Source organism: Pan paniscus, chromosome 14 (genome assembly GCF_029289425.2).
Source record: "Pan paniscus chromosome 14, NHGRI_mPanPan1-v2.0_pri, whole genome shotgun sequence".
In the NCBI taxonomy this organism is placed as follows: Eukaryota; Metazoa; Chordata; class Mammalia; order Primates; family Hominidae; genus Pan; species Pan paniscus.
Genome location: NC_073263.2, coordinates 23931094 through 23939503, shown reverse-complemented (window position 1 = coordinate 23939503; position 8410 = coordinate 23931094).

Genomic DNA, 8410 nt, shown 5'->3' with positions numbered 1-8410 from the left:
CTGAAAGAGGGAAACAGAAACCCAAAGGAGAAACCTTTGTTGCTGGGGCCCTGGACACAGCCTCTCTTCCGTGCAGTGGGAAATGGATGAGCTGTCCCCTGCCCCAGACCCACACCTGCACAGACTTGGACAGAAGGCTCAGGGCAGGGGAGCAAGCTGATTATAACCAGAATGACATTGTCCTTGGAAGGTAACACTTGTGATTGGAACCACTCTTCAAGGTGAACGGGCAATTAAAAAAGCGAAGTTTAAGGTCAGGATACTCTTCCGTTCATCATTTCACTTTGAAGAAATCACTTTTCTGAACCAGAGATCAATGCTTACTTATCTCACAGGACTGTCGTACAGATCAAATTTTATCACGATATGCATAAAGGCACATTCCAAGTAGTGAAGCAAACATAGCATTACCATCTGATCCAGCAATTCCACTGCTGTGCGTCTACACAAAATAATTGAAAGCAAGGACTGGAACAGACGTCCATGTTCGTAGTTGCATTATTTTCCATAGCAACCCAAGGGTCCCTCAGTGGATAAACAGATACATGCAATGTGGTAGGTCCATACAATGGAATATTCTTCAGCCTTAGAAAGAGAAGAAATTCTGACACATGTTACAACATGAATGGACCTCGAGAACATTATGCTAAGTGAAACCAGCTAGTCACAAAAAGACAGACCTGGATAACTTCACCTATAAGAGGTTCCTAGAGCCGTCAAACTCATATAAAGAAAAAGTAGGATGGAGGTTGCCAGGGGTGAAGAGAGAAGGAAATGGGAGTTGTTTGATGGGTATAGAGTTTCTGTTTGGGAAGATTTTAAAAGAGTTCTGGAGATGGGTGGTGGTGATGGTTGCACAACAAAGAGAACGTACATAATGCCACTGAATTGTGCCCTTAAGATGGTTAAGCTGGTTAGTTTTATGTTTTATGTTATATATTTTTTACCACATTAAACAATTAAATTAAATTTTTTAAAAAGTAAAGCATTCCAAGCAGTCTTACTGTAATGAGAGGTGTTCTTTGAGTCAGGGTCTTGTTTTCCTAGGAGGCCACTGTGAAGAAGGGCCACACACACAGAAACATCACCTAGTTCGGGAGAAATGCATTTTCAAGTCCTTTCCTTATATATAATTTTTGGAGACAAGGTCTTGCTCCATCACGCAGGCTGAAGTACAGTCATGCAATCACAGCTCACTGTAGTCTCAACCTCTCAGCTCAAGCGGTTCTCCTGCTTCAACCTCCCAAGTAGCTGGGACTACAGGCATGCACCACCACACCTGGGTTTGTTTTGTTTTGTTTTGTTTCGAGATGCAGTTTCGCTCTTGTGGCCCAGGCTGGAGTGCAATGGCCGATCTCTGCTCACTGCTGCCTCCACCTCCCAGGTTCAAGCAATTCGGCTTCTCAAGTAGCTGGGACTACAGGCGCCACCACCACGCCTAGCTAATTTTTGTATTTTTAGTAGAGACGGGGTTTCACCATGTTGGCCAGGCTGGTCTCAAACTCTTGACCTCAGGTGATCTGCCTGTCTTGGCCTCCCAAAGTGCTGGGATTACAGGCATGAGCCATTGCCTATTTTTCTTTCTTTCTTTGGAGAGACTGGGTCTCACTCTGTTGCCCAGGCTGGTCTTGAAATCCTGAGCTCAAGTAATCCTCCCGCCAGTCTCCCAAAGTGCTAGTATTACAGGCTAAAGACCCTGTACCTGACTTTTAGGATTTAAAAAAATAAAGTAAAACAAAAACGTGGGCCTAGTGCAACTGGTCAGAACCCAGATCCTCTCACAGTGCTGATAGCCATGTAAATCTGCACATCTTTCTGGAAAAGTTAAAGAGCAAAAGACATCTATGTCTTTCACCCTGTATTGCTATCCCTAAAATTCTTCCTAATGTTCCAAAACTGTGTGCCAATTGTGTGCCATTACCTGCAGCATTATCTATAACAGGTGAAAAAGTGCATACTACATACTATGTAACAATAGGGGAAAGGTTTACTATGTGTAATAGTATGTAACTGCTGCAATAATTATGAAGGTCATGTAGAAATATGTAAATGATATACATTGTGCTGAATTTTGATAGTAGACTAAAATGCCATGCACATTATAAATGTACTTATGACTGTATGAATATTGACAAAAACTCAAAGTGAATATATGCAAATAAAGATGGTTGCGTTAGAATGGGGGGCAGTTATGGGAGCTTTTCATTTATAAAAAATGCTTTTTTATAGTGCCTACACAAATATTTCTAGAGATTTTGAAAACCAGCAAGACTCTCTGTCATCCAAAGACTGTATTGCCATCTGGTGGAAATGTCACAGGGAGCAGTCTAATGCAAATGGAGTATTTTTGGGAAAGGAAATGCAGATGTTTCCCTTCGAAGTCACAAATTCGCTCCATTCCAGGAAATTGAGTTGAGTTTTCTTGGAGCCAAATTCAATGAAGAATATACACGAGCCTCCTTTGCTAAACTCAGAAGTGGCCGGAAGCAGTCAAATCAAAATTCCATCAACCAAACTTTGTTGAGGGTTCTATAATTTTCATTTTAACTTTTCAAAATATGGAGTACAACTATTCCAGGAATAAAATGATCAGAAGATCATAAAGGTGTCAGGTTAGGATAAACTCCAATTTGCTCTCCAGGGAAGAAGAAGCCAGCCTGGAAGCAAATGGTTACTCTTCTGTAATTATTTCACTAGTTTTGCATATTTGATGTAGGTAGAGTCTATCTAGCTTGTTTATACAGCATGTAGACAACCTTCAGCAAATGATTTTGATTAACTAATATGCGTTCTCCCAAATACGTAGCAAAGTAAGTTGTACCACTATTTCTGTTTTATTTGTTTGTTTGTTTATAGAGATACAGTCTCATGAATGTTGCCCAGGCTGGACTCGAAATTCTAGGCTTAAGTGGTCCTCCTGCCTCAGCCTTCTGAATAGCTGGGATTAGAGACGTGGTCACCACCTAGGTTGGCACTATTTTTTTTTTCTTTTTTTTTTTTTTTTGAGACAGAGTCTCGCTCTGTCGCCCAGGCTGGAGTGCAGTGGCGCGATCTTGGCTCACTGCAAGCTCTGCCTCCCGGGTTCGCACCATTGTCCTGCCTCAGCCTCCTGAGTAGCTGGGACTACAGGCACCCACCACCATGCCCAGCTAATTTTTTGTATTTTTAGTAGAGACGGGGTTTCACCATGTTAGCCAGGATGGTCTCGATTTCCTGACCTTGTGATTCGCCCACCTCGGCCTCCCAAAGTGCTGAGATTACAGGTGTGAGTCACTGCACACGGCCGCTTGGCACTATTTTTTAATAAGAAATTTTAGCAAGTTTATACCTCCTATTTAGCCTCTTCTTTAATGTAGAAGGTTGAGGATTTGCACAAGGAATATAGAAGAAATTATATTAATGTTATTTTGAAAAATAAAAAATTACATTTGTGCCTCTCACAAAGCTGTGGGTTGGACCCTCAGTTTCATTAGTTCAACTACAGTTACACTCTTGACTTTTAATTTCTGGGTCTGGTCTTTTCCCAGAAGGCACTAGAGCTAGGACCCTCTTCTGTCTCCCATCTTTCCCTGCAATCATCCATTCTCTCTCTCTTATCTGAATTACTGTCCTCCCCAGTCCCCACTTACTCTGTACACCACACCTAGACTAATGATCACTTAGTAGGCACCAACCTGGGTTAGAGCTTTATGAAGATGGTGACTGCATTTTTCTACTTCCTTATTTTCAGTGCCTTATTTTCAGTCAAGTATTTGTTGAATGAATCAATGCAGGCATGCAAGAAATACTATCCTGGTTCCAACTGTGTGTGGACCATCACTTGGGAAGGTGACTGGGTATCAACTCTGATCCTTGTCAGTGCTTTCGTGGAGTTGCTAGTAATCTCCAACACCCCTTCTTACCTTCATCCAGAGTAATAGAAATTTTAGCTGGGCTTCTAGGGGCCCATGATAGACTGCCCTCCCTAGCCTCCCTTGCAGCCTGGGTATGACCATGAGCTAGATTACGGGCCATGGAGATGAGCAAAAGTGAGGCGTGTAATTGTGTGCAATGACCGGCCTTAAAGGGTAAGGGGGTGCCCTTTCCCGCTTCCTGTGGGGGGTGTGCATGGCATGGTGAACCATGTGGGACTCCTTGAAGGAGGGCAACAATTTGGGGATAGAAAAACCCCTGGCCTCAGATGACTCCACAGACCAGACCTGCCAGCACATCTTTGACATAAGCATATGAAACAGAAATAGACTTCTACCTTGCATAAGCCACTGTTATTTGGGGTCTTGACACACAGCTGAGCCCACATCCTAATTCAAGGCATGCGCTGCCCAAGGTGCGGCCGCTCTTCAGAAGTGAGGAGGCTTGCAGACATCTGTAGTCAGCCAGAGTGACAGCTGCTGGGGACTCACTGGGCATACAACCCTCCCAGTAATATATGTAAAAAGCGACAACAGTCACTGCCTTGGACAAATCAAGACAAGATCTCTATACATTGATATCATATGTATGTATAGAGAATAGAGGCCATCATTCTGCAGAATGCTGTGACCGCATGAGCCAGACATACTGGCATGGTCAGGGCAAAGGGACACAGACTGCAAATAACTTTGAAGTTAATGTTTTTTAGTACCCCCAAAATAGTGTTCTTATTTAGTTCACTTATTTCTGACTCATTCTCCGATTCTTTACCTATATCTGTCCTTTGCTAAAGAATCTCTTGATAAATGGTCACCCAGTGCCCTCTTCCTGATTAATTTTCTCCAAGAACATCATATCCTTAATTCTACAGCCAAGGTTATCACTCCTCAAGATTCTTAACTCTCCAAAACTAAGATTTAATGTAAATCTGCTAGAAATCAGCTGAGTGATATCTCCTGGGTTTCCAAACCTCAGAGCCTCAGCTTCCTCCTGCATGCACTGGAAAGGACGAATGCCCTCCCGGATCTGACGATCTAAGAGTCCAAATAGCTCTAGGGTGCCTTCATCGAATATATTGTCTTCCATGCACTCTCTATATTACACATTTTATACATTTCTTCAACATATCTTTTTTTTTTTTTTGAGACGGAGCCTCGCTCTGTTGCCCAGGCTGGAGTGCAGTGGCGCAATCTCGGCTCACTGCAAGCTCTGCCTCCTGGGTTCATGCCATTCTCCTGCCTCAGCCTCCGGCGTAGCTGGGACTACAGGCGCCCACCACCACGCCTGGCTAATTTTTTGTTTTTTAGTAGAGACGGGGTTTCACCTTGTTAGCCAGGATGGTCTTGATCTCCTGACCTTGTGATCCACCCGCCTCAGCCTCCCAAAGTGCTGGGATTACAGGTGTGAGCCACTGCGCCCAGCCTTCTTCAACATATCTTGACAGTTATTTTTTCCTGCACTGTAAATTAGCATAGCCATAAAAATGAAAATGTGTACAATCTGAATATGATGAACCTGATCAGGAAAAAAAAGTACACATTAAAATTTGTGCAAAATAATCTATAAGCTTCTCTAGAAAGCTCTCTTAAAAAGGTCCATCATAGGCCGGGCGTGGTGGCTCATGCCTGTAATCCCAGCACTTTGGGAGGCCGAGGCAGGCGGATCACGAGGTCAGGAGATCGAGACCACGGTGAAACCCCGTTTCTACTAAAAATACAAAAAAATAAAAAAGTAGCCAGGCGCGGTGGCGGGCTCCTGTAGTCCCAGCTACTCAGGAGGCTGAGGCAGAAGAATGGTGTGAACCCGGGAGGCGGAGCTTGCAGTGAGCTGAGATCCTGCCACTGCACTCCAGTCTGGACAACAGAGTGAGACTCTGTCTCAAAAAAAATCCCAGCACTTTGGGAGGCCAAAGCGGTTGGATCATAAGGTCAGGAGTTCAAGAGCAGCCTGGCCAAGATGGTGGAACCCCATCTCTACTAACAATACAAAAATTAGCCGGGTGTGGTGGCCCATGTCTGTAATCCCAGCTACTTGGGAGACTGAGGCAGATAATTGCTTGAACCCGGGAGGCGAGGTGGCAGTGAGCTGAAATCATGACACTGCACTCCAGCCTGGGCGACAGAGCAAGACTACATCTGAAAAAAAGAAAAACAAAGCCCACTATTCTTATGACTTATTCTATGGTTTTTATCTCTCCTCCCAGCCAATTGCAGAGTTCCAGCAGAAGAATTTCAAAATCTGCTTTTATCTCCTCTTTAGCCTCTTCCTCAAGAATGAATTTTGAAAGCGGCTTACCCCTTTCTTACCCAAAACTGTATAGACATCTGACTATTTTGCAAATAACTAAGCAGGATTATCCCACAGATAATATAAGCGTTGTTTTAGGACATAGATGGCTTAAATTGAATGTAAAGAAATCCTTTCCTGATGAACTTACCTGGACCCAAGGGCTGCAGGCTGGACCCAGATACTGTGCAAACCAAGAATCAAGGGCCAGCTAAATAAAATCAGCCTTCCTGCCATACAATTCCCCAGTGGATATGTCTGCAAAATAGCAGGAAGGGGAGGGAACAGAGGAAGGCCAAGATGTCTTGGAAGAGCTTCAAGAATTACAGCAACACTTAAATCAGGTAGCATCTTCTACCAGCACCACTTAGTTTAGAAAAGTTAAATCCTTTTGAATGAAATGAGGGAATACTTTCAAGGGGAGGCTGAAGGAAGGAGTGCCCCAGGCAGGTTTCTTTCATATATATATATATATATATATATATATATATATATATATATATATACACATACATATATATATATACACATACATATATATAATACTTTAAGTTCTAGTGTACATGTGCACAACGTGCAGGTTTGTTACATATGTATACATGAGCCATGTTGGTGTGCTGCACCCATTAACTCCTTTCTTTTTCAAAGTGATGTTCATGCCTTTGCTTCAGTGCTTCTCCCTGACCTTGGGGTAATTACCGGCAACAGGACAAAACTGAAGGCTGCTAACTGTTAAGTGGCTGGGTCTCATTTGGATCCCGGACCATTAGAATTCCTACCGCTTAATTAGATTTTCAGATGTGTGTGTCGTAATGCCTTACGAGTTTAGGCATTTGTGTAGTTAAGGATTCAGTGCCCATTCCCCTCTCACAATCACACACTCCACCTACCACGGAGAACGCGGTGCAACCATTTGTTCAATGCCAGTAATCATGGACTCACTTTCCTCGTGTGTAGTAGTAACATTTATCTAAAACTTACAGTAGCTTCCAGAGGACAGAGGAGCCCAGCCCGGTTTCCCGAGATGCCGCAGTGCACACAGCAGGAGCAGAGGCCACGCACAGAGCAGGAGGCCACGCAAAGAGCAGGAGCAGAGGCCGGGTGTACGGGTGGGTGCGGGGCTCGCCCCAGCTCGGCGGCGCCGACTCCCTCTCCCGCCTTACTCGCCCCCGTGCCTCAATTTCCCCGTCAGTGCAGCGGACATGACAATGCCGTGGTCCCAGGTGGGCGGCGGGATCTAATTAGTCGGTGTAAAATGAGTGAGATCTGGCTTCTCCCCGGCACCCCGCAGCCTGCCCCCACTCTTGGTGGCTAAACGCAAGGAGCCCCTGAGTCCCAGCTCCGCTGGGGGCTCTCAGCAGTTCTGGCCGGGCTCCCTCTTGCTCGCGTGGCTGGTCTCTGACCCCTGCACCGCAGGCGGCCCCGACGGAACGCGCGACGGGTCCCCGATCTCCTGCTGGGGACACCCGTCTCGCTGTCCGGCCCTTCCCCGCTTCCCGCGCCTCTGCGCCCCGGAGAGCTCTGAGACAGGACCACCTGAGCAGCCTGCCGGCCTGGACCTCTGCCTCAGAGCCAGCGACGGAAGCACAGCCTCGGGCCTCCACCGGCCACGCGCTCCCCATTCCGGGCTCTCCCACGTCTGCACACTCCAGCCCAGCCACGCGGAGAGGCTTCCAGAACCTGCCCTGCGGCCCCGCTTTGCTGACACCCCACTCACTCCGTGGGTTCTTCCTCCTGCCAGGACCCTGCCGGGGCCTGGGGTCCGTGGGAAGCCGGCTCAGGAATCGGGATCCTGGCCTCCTGCTTACAGGGAAAAGGGCTCCATCCTCCTGGTGTTTCCCGACTGCAGCGCCTCCAGCCTCCGGGGCTGCTGCGGCCCAGGTTCAGCTGGGTTCACTCCAGCTTTGCTGGTCTCGCCAGTGCAGAGTAGGGGCGCGCTTATGACCTAACGGTCATCTCCCCACAACTCTCCTGGAAGAAAATGCCACCCCCATCTCTTTCACTCCCTCCTATACATGGAGCCACTATGCTCTGCCCTATGGGTTCTGGGGCTCGCCCCCTCCCCACCCTAGCGACCGCCCTTCCCCGGTGCAGCCCAAGGTTGGGGGGAGCAGATCACTTTGGGAAGCAGGTGGATATTAAGAGTAAACAAAAAGTGGGCAGTAGCCGCTTGGCAGCCTTCATAGGAATCCTTTTCTGATTACAGCCACAG